Source organism: Athene cunicularia (assembly GCF_003259725.1).
Source record: "Athene cunicularia isolate RWA chromosome 26 unlocalized genomic scaffold, athCun1 chr26_part2, whole genome shotgun sequence".
In the NCBI taxonomy this organism is placed as follows: domain Eukaryota; kingdom Metazoa; phylum Chordata; class Aves; order Strigiformes; family Strigidae; genus Athene; species Athene cunicularia.
Window position 1 is genome coordinate 1946944 of NW_020799137.1, and position 8175 is coordinate 1955118.

An 8175-nucleotide genomic window follows, 5' to 3' on the forward strand; every position below is an offset into this window, starting at 1 on the left:
TTAAAACAGCTCTAAAAAAATCTGTTTGTTCTAAAAAATAAAGTCACTATGCTTAAGTTTTGAGGAATTCTAATACTGCTTGTCTGGAACAGTTCTGTAAAGACTCTCTATGCTTGTGTTGGAAAGCACATCAGAAGTGTACAAGCTGTCCTTTCCAACTCCTACTGGATTTTGTTCTTTCTAAGATGTATTTATCATGCCATCCAAGTGGGATGATCTCTTGACAACTGATTAATGTGAGGATAAGTATCAGTCCTGGTTAGATGGGATTTCTTCAGAAATGCTATTTGCTCAGGGAAAATCTTGAAATAAAAAGAGAAGGAAGATGTTTTAGGGGCATTAAGATCAAATCTGCCTTTAGTACAGATGTGACTGCGTCAAGTTTTTATTCATCCTCTCCACTTTAAGTTGCTTTCAGATTCCTTATACCAAAGGGTGCTGGCAGTCATTCCTATCTGCAGTTTGAGGGAGTACTGCTGTATTTTAACTATTTATAAAAGTTAAAAAAAAACCAACAAAAACCAAACAAACCAAACACCCCCCCACACCCCCACACCCCCCCGCACCTGGGGCGTCTGCCAAGCTCCGCTGAGATGAGACAGCTACCAGGCTGGACAGCCCAGCATCCGCAACATCCCCAACATCCACCCAGCATCTGCAACATCCCCGACATCCACCCAGCATCCCCAACATCCCCCCCAACACACCCCCAGAACGAGCTGAACAAAGGCTGCCCATGGCTTGGCACTAGGGATGGGTTGCTGAGCTCAGGTCTTCCCACTTGAGCTCTCCCAGACCCTGCCTGAGCAGGTGGCACTAAGGTTGCCCAAGGTCCGGCACTGGGCACCGTGTGGCATGTCCCCTGCACACTCATCTTGGACTCAGGATGCCCTCAAACAGCCAGACCACCTCCTCAGGTGAGGGGTGAGAGAATGGACTGGCGGGCCTCAGGTGATGCTCCTCGCTCCATCGGCATGTCAGATCTGCAGGCCCAGCTCTCCCAAGGTTTGTTGCTGCTTTTCCTACTGATTTCCCCTCCGGAACAGGGGTTTGAACAGAACTGAGATCCCTGATCCCCTGTACCTGTGACTTCTCCCCATACCCATTATCTCTCCCCCAGACCCATAATCTTTCCCCATTTTCATCACCTCTCCCCATACCCACCACCTCTCCTCTGTCCTAATCTCCTGTTCCCCTACCTGTTATCTGTCCCTGTGCTGTCACCTCTTCCCCAAGACTGTGGAACTGGAGGAACCAGGGTGCCCTCTGGGGACAGGCCCTGTGACATATAGGCAGTCCGTGGAGGTGCACACCAGGCTGGAAGCAGTGGGGCTACCCCAGACCAGAGCAGCTCAAGGAGTTTTTCCCTCCCCTGCATGGGACAGTGGCAGAGCCTGGGACACCTCACCCCACCACCACCAGCAAACACCAGCTTCCCCCTGGCTGGGACCCCCCTGCCATCTCCATCTGGCACCATGCCCGCTCCTCCCCAAGCCAGAGGGGCCTCGGTGCTGATGTCCTGGGGCACTGAGGGGGACATGGGCCTCTTGCGGTGTCACTGGGAGCTGGGACAGCCAATGCCGCTGGCACCAGTGCAGGAAAACTGAGTCCCAGAACTCAGAGGCTGCCCCTTCCAGGTGAGCACGTGACTACAGCTAGCAGGACACCTGCTGACACGAGTTTCAGTGATGGGATGCTCCTGCTCTGCTCAAAATCACATACTCAGCCAGCCCTTGGTGCTTGGCCACCGCAGCTGGGCTGGCAGAGACTCCTGTCCCTGCAGGGTGAGGCAGGAGGAGCCTCTGCTCCCAAATCATTTGGCTCATCCCTCCTGCACTGGAACCATTCCTCGACTGTGTGTGACAGTGCTGATCAGCAAAGGCCACAGAAGAGGGAGGCACACCTGCAGCCTGGCGCTTTTGCCTGCAGCCCCAGGTCCTGCCAGCAACGCTTTGCCCAGGGCTCTGCAGGCAGGAGCTGGCAGCTGTGTCTGGCTGCTCTTCTTCCTCACGCTGCTTCTCCCGCAGCCAGGTGCTGCTCTTTGCCTCCCAATAACGCTGTGATTTTTGAGCATCATTTGGCTATTTCCAACAGGGAAATGAGGATTTCAGCTCTTGCTGGGTTCTACAGGAGCAAACAGTGGCAATGCCTGAGGTCTGTCCTGGGTGTGGAGGGACCGGCACCTCCAAGTGATCACTGGTCTGACACTAGTGAGCCCGTCTGCCAGAGGGAGAATTGCTCAGCCTGAGCTCAGTCACAGTCCGGGGATCACGCAGGACTGCTGTGGGCTGCCAATTGCTCCAGGTGCTCTGGCTGCAAGGACACAAGAGAATCTGTGTAAGATCAGGGGACCAACCCCAGAATTCATGACTGCTCTGGCCTTGGCCCACCATCCCATTCATAAATGATCCAAGTGTTCTCCCTAGCAGAGAACAAACCCCAAAAAGAGCTGAACTGTCTCCAGTTTGCAACAGAGGCACAGTGCTGTTCTGATGGGGGGATGCCAGTAGTGCCACGTAACAGGCAACTTGTCCAGCCAAGCACTGCCAGCATTTTAATTGTCTTGTTAACTGAAGGACAGATAACACGAATTTGGTCCTCAGTGACCCTCCAGTGCTGCTCCCAGCTCCCTCTGCAAAGGCCAGGTAGGAGAACTGATGGCATCAGTCCCCACGTGAGGCTCAGAGGAAAACCACACTGCCTGGTGACGGAGCTGAGTGAGGGATGAACAAAAGCAAGGCAGGGCTTGGGGTAGGAGCACAGAGGAGGAGGATGAGGTCTTTCCTCAGTGTCCACATCAGCCTACCAGGAGAGATGCGGCAAGGTGCTGGCACACTGCTGCAAGGCAGCCAGGTGTTTTTCTGCAAGGAGAGGGAGCTATTTTTAGATCCATTTCATGGCCATTGCACAACGGCAGGGTGTGTCACGGAGCTGCCTGAAGACAACAGCAGAGTTCACTGGGGCAAGGTGGCATTTCAGTGGCACAGGAGTGACCTCGGGAGGGCTCTGTCACCCAGGGAATCGCCGTCCAAGCAGCCTCCAAGATGCTCCTCTTCCTTCCCTCTCTCTTTCCAGGACCTTGCAGACAGTGTGAGACGCTGACTGTCCCCAAACTGAGGGGCAGACAACAGCTCCAGAGACTATTTGGGAAGCTCACATTTATCTTCTCTAGCCTAAATTCACAGACAGGCTGAGTCTGTTTCTCGGGAGATGAGTGTGTGTCTGGGTTTTGCAGATGTCTCCTTGGAGGTACTTTATCTGAGTCAGAGCTTTCCACTGTGACCCAGGGGAGGTTTCTTCCTAAATCCCCTCTTTCAAGATATTTCATTCAACTCTCCAAGTTTTGGACAAATCTGCACAAAAATCAGATCCTACCCGAGACCTGGATCTCCCCACCCTGTGGCCCAGAGGAACCATCAGCAAAACATTCAAAATCATCTGACAGAAAAGGGGCAAAAGTCAGAAGTGTTTCTGAGCCTGCATTGCACCACGTCAAAGATCTTCCTCATTCTGGGACTTTTTTAAGCTGTTCCTTTGAAGCAAAACGGCTTTGTTGCAGCCAAGGGCAATTACAAAACCACCCAGCAACTGCCTCAGCTCCCATCCACCGTGTGCATGTCCCACCATGGCTTGCCAGATGCTGGGTATGGTTCAGCAGGGACACAGTGGGGTGTGAGGGAGATGCTGTGTTGATTTCCATTGCTGGACTGTCTTTCCCTGGCCGGAGGGGATAGTGAGGGTACCAGCACCCTCCAGGGTGTGTGAGCAGGCAGTGTCTGTGGCAGCTGGGACCCCCCACGTCAGTTGATGAGTTTCTCTGACTCCCTTCTTGCCTCCTCTGGGAGACTCAGTGTCCTCCTACTCAGGCCCTAGCATCACCATCATGAAGAGTGAGCTGTGTCCAGTCCCAGTCTACACAACCTTGTTCACTGCCCTTGTGGTTTCTGAGGAGAAGGAGAAGTGCTCTAATTCAAGCACAGGGGCTTGGCTGAGACAGAGGAAGCTTGAAAGTCTGGACAGCAGTAAGATGCCTGCAAGTGTAATGCCATGTGCTGAGATGGACAGTTGGCCATCTGAGGGGACATGAGACTGTCTGTGGGTTGGATAAGCATTTTTTCCAGGAGGTGACAGCACCAGTGATGCTGAGCTGAGTTTTCAGGCTGGCTGGGAGGGCAGCAGGGTGGCAGGGACAAGCTGCTCTCTTCCCCATGGCGTGCACTGCCCTGGCACCTTGGAAGTGAGGCTCCATCCATGACCTCTGGCAGCCCTGCTCCTCTCCTCATGGCCCCACTCCTGCTGCTGTGCACTTCCAGTTCGTCAGGTCTGTGCTCTGCTGAGCCATTGTGTCACAGAGTGTCCTCACCAAGGGCTCTGGGAGATGCCAGAGCTGTCCATCTCATCCCCTGCTCTCTGCGTCCCTCATCAGACCCCAACAGTGAGTTAGACCCAGTGTAGCTCAGCTCTTCCAGAGCTCTGCAAGTGGGTGAGAGTGTCCTGTAGCTACAGCCTGAAGTGACTGAAGAGTGGGCATGCTCAGACTCAATTTCACATCTGATTTTTCTGTGTGTCTTCTGGCGAGCTTTGATGAGCTCCTCAGGGCTACCCCAAGCTCCCTCTGACAGTGCATAGCAGGAGGGGATCTCTTCTGGCTGCTTTGCAGACATGGCAGGACGAGCTGCTCCAGAACCCGCCATCCCCGCCACTGCGGGTGCCCCTCACCCTGCGGCACCTCGCCCTTCCTCTGGTGACGAGGGGGGGCAGACAAGCCCCAAATGCCCAGTAAGAGAATGAAAACGTCTCCTTTTTGTTTCCACCAAACAGTCTGGGCTGTGTGGGAGCAAAGCAATAACAAGGCTGGTACACGCCTGTTTGCCCTGTGCTTTAGAGTGATCTGCATGGCTCCTTGGAAAGGGGGGAGAGGGCAGGGAGGGGACACGGTAAACACAGACACCTGGTGCAGGCAAACCCGGCGCTCAGGCAGCTGCGGCTCTGAAGGCAGGGCTGCGGGAGGGGGGCACTGCGAGGAGCTCCCCACCACGGCTATGACCCCTTTTCCTGAACGAAGATGCTCCCGTGTGATTTTCATGCCCTCCAGGTGCCTGCTGAGACCAGCCCAGCGTCTGCACTCACTCCGGCTTCTGAGTCTCAAAATTAACTCCTGGTGTGCTGGGCTAAGCCTGTCTCAGTGCTTTATGGGGCAGTTTGGAGTTCCCATCAGTGCAGGCCAGCTGCACGCGGGAGCCGTGAGAGGCTTTGAAACCTGCAGCTCCCCCTCCCCTGATCCTGCACCTCCTTCCTGGTGCTCATGAAAAGGCTCTCCAGTCTGACTGCAACCCCCCTGCGCTGAGTTCGCTGCAGTCAGCACTACCGGAGCAAACCTGCACCTCACGCCTTCCCGGCCCCGGGCAGGACTCTGGCTCTGCTCCCTGTGGGCAAGTTTCCCAGCAGTCACTGGTTTAAAGCATGACATGAGCACTCAATTCCATTTTGCAGCGAGGAAACGAAAATGACAGTGGGATTTTCTTTGAGCCACAGCAGGAGGTGAGTTCCTGGGGCTTCCACGCAGGGGCCACCGTGGGGATGTCCAGGCTCTCCATGGGTCGGGGCCACGGTGCTGGATGCAGCCTTGGCTGTGCGGGGAAGTGTTATCAGCCCATGTGAGCAGGAGCTGCTTTTCTGTTTGCAACAGGGCGGTCATGTTGGGTTCAGGGGAGGAGCGGAGAACCCAAGGCAAGTTCAGCTTAGGGCAAAGGCAGTGTTCTCCCGTGCAATAAAATGAGTCTGGAAGCTGTGAGAGGCTGTTCGGAGAGGCCCTGAGCTTGGCCCCTGTGTTGGAACTCACTTGGTGTTTCACTCCCAAGTTCCTTGTAAATGCACAAGGACTCACAAATGTAAAAATGCAACTTTGGAACAAAACCACTCATAAGTATAATAGGAAATAAAGCGTCTTCATGTCCATCACCTTCTTTTCCTGGGGGACAAGGTATTTGGTTTCTCCATTTGCCTCAGTTCAGTCCCTCTGGCTCTAGTAATAACTCCTTTGTTTTTCCCTGCTTTCGGGTAATCCTCATGCTCCCTTGCTGCTGTGTCCCCTTGCTCTGGCTGTCACACGCTGCAGCTGGGGGCTTCAGAGCTGCACAGAGCTTGGGTTTGGGGTGACCATTGCTGGGGGCTGTTGCAGCATTCCCTCTAGGTCCTGGGGGACGTCAGCTGGAGCACTGGTGAAAACAACCATGCTGCAAGGTTATGTCACCCCTTGTTTCCTAGTACCACTTTCAGGGTGCTTCATGTTCCCGACTGCTCTCAGTGAATCCCAACTCCTTCTTCAGCCGTGGAGGTTAAAACCCAGCTGGGGCTGCAGATGAGCAGGAGAAAGGTCTGGGGAAGCTTTAAGGACAGCCTGTGCTAGGTGACTTGTGTCAGGGCTGCCATCCCGGCTTGTGTCGGCAGAGGGAGAGGCAGATTGGGTGACCTGTGATACAATCCACCCGCCGGCCAAAACCTGGGCGCTGGGGAAACACCGGTGGAAAATAACCTGCCTGCAGAAAGACGGAGGCTGTCCTGAGGGGCGCACAGCGCTGGCCTCCGTCCGTGCTCTACCCAAACCGTTCAAGGTCTCAGAGCAAAAGTCAAGGTGATTTGCACTTATCAGAAATATCCTTGGAAAGGCGCGAGGAGGGAGCTGGCATGTGGGCAGTCTGTGCTGCTCGGGGCGATGCCCCCCCCGTGCAGGGGACCAAGGGCTGCTGGGCTTCAAGGCTGGCAGCACGGTGGTCCAGGGTCACGTCCCCTGCAGCAGGGTGTCTGTGGGCCGGGGGCTTTGTGAGAGGCTGCGGTGCATTCAGGGGGACCCCATGCACAGGCAGCCTTGCCCGCAGGGGCTGCCTGCTCTAGGCAGCCTGGCAGGGCAGTGAACTCCTTGGTGGGGGGGATGGCCACAGGTTTCCATGCTCACAGAGGTGCCATTCAGAGACCTCTGCCCCACCCCACAGCCGGACTTGGTCTCCTGAGTGGTCTTTCCTGTTCCCCCCACAGCCTGCCTTCAAACCAGGCAGCTCATCTGCACCATCCTGACCAGATATGCTCTTTCTGCATCCATGGGCAGCCCCTGGCCACAACAGCTGGGGCCTGATCCTGTGAAGTGTTGAGCACTCCCAGAAATGTCCATCCATGCCAACATCTGCCATCAGACACCACAGACCCGGTGCCACTCCCTGCCTCTTCCTGTGGGTGAGGTGTCAGCACCCAAGGCTGGCAGCAGGGTGGGCAGCGGGAACTGCCCAGGCATCAACCCTACTGATGCCCAGGGGTGGCTGGGGACAGGGGGACCCTGCCCTCCCTGAGGGACATGCTAGGGAAGATGACAGGGTTGGTTTGCCTGCTGCCTGTGCTCAGAGCCAGCAGTGAGTGGGTGCTGGGGACAGGGTCCAGATCCTTTACCCCTCTGGCTGCCCCCAGCCCAGTCAGCACTGCCTGCACAGAGAGATGGATCCCAGCCCTCCAGTGGGGACCAGGGCACCCCAGTGACGTTTGGCAGCTGCTGCGAGTGCCCCACCCTAGGTGCGGCCGAAGGTCACCATGCAGAAAGTTCGGCTGCTTGCTGATAGAAAAAATGGGGAAATTCCCTGCTTCATGCAAATGAGGTCTGGGCCTGGGGACCCTGTGCCAAAGACCCCTGCAACTGCTCTCCCTTCTCCAAGCCCCAGCAGGGCTGGGGGGTCTCCATGCTCCCCCACCCAGGCCACCACCCCAGTAGATCAGCCCCCCTGAAACCTGTCCTCCACCCTGGAGTTGTCCTGGTGACAGGTCGCAGCTGTGTCCCCAGGGCAGTTCTCACGGCCCCCAGCCTGTCCATCCATCTGGGTGGGCTGTGCCCATGCCCTGACAGACAGACACCCCCTCCCGATGGACTCGCTCTCTGGAGCCAGAGGAGCCTTTGCTGGAGCCACATACAGGCAGGGCCACACCAAGACTCAAGGACCAGGGGTGTCCCCTAGAGCGGGTCACATCCTCGTTGCTGTGGCCAAGGAAATGGGGGACAAGATTGTGCCAGGATCCTTGGAGGTAGGAGCTTGTGGGAGGAGATGGGCGTCTGTGCTCACCATGCAGGTCTGGTACCTGTGACCCTTGCAGAGCACTGGACACTGGTGCTGGCATTGTGCTGACGCTGTGGCC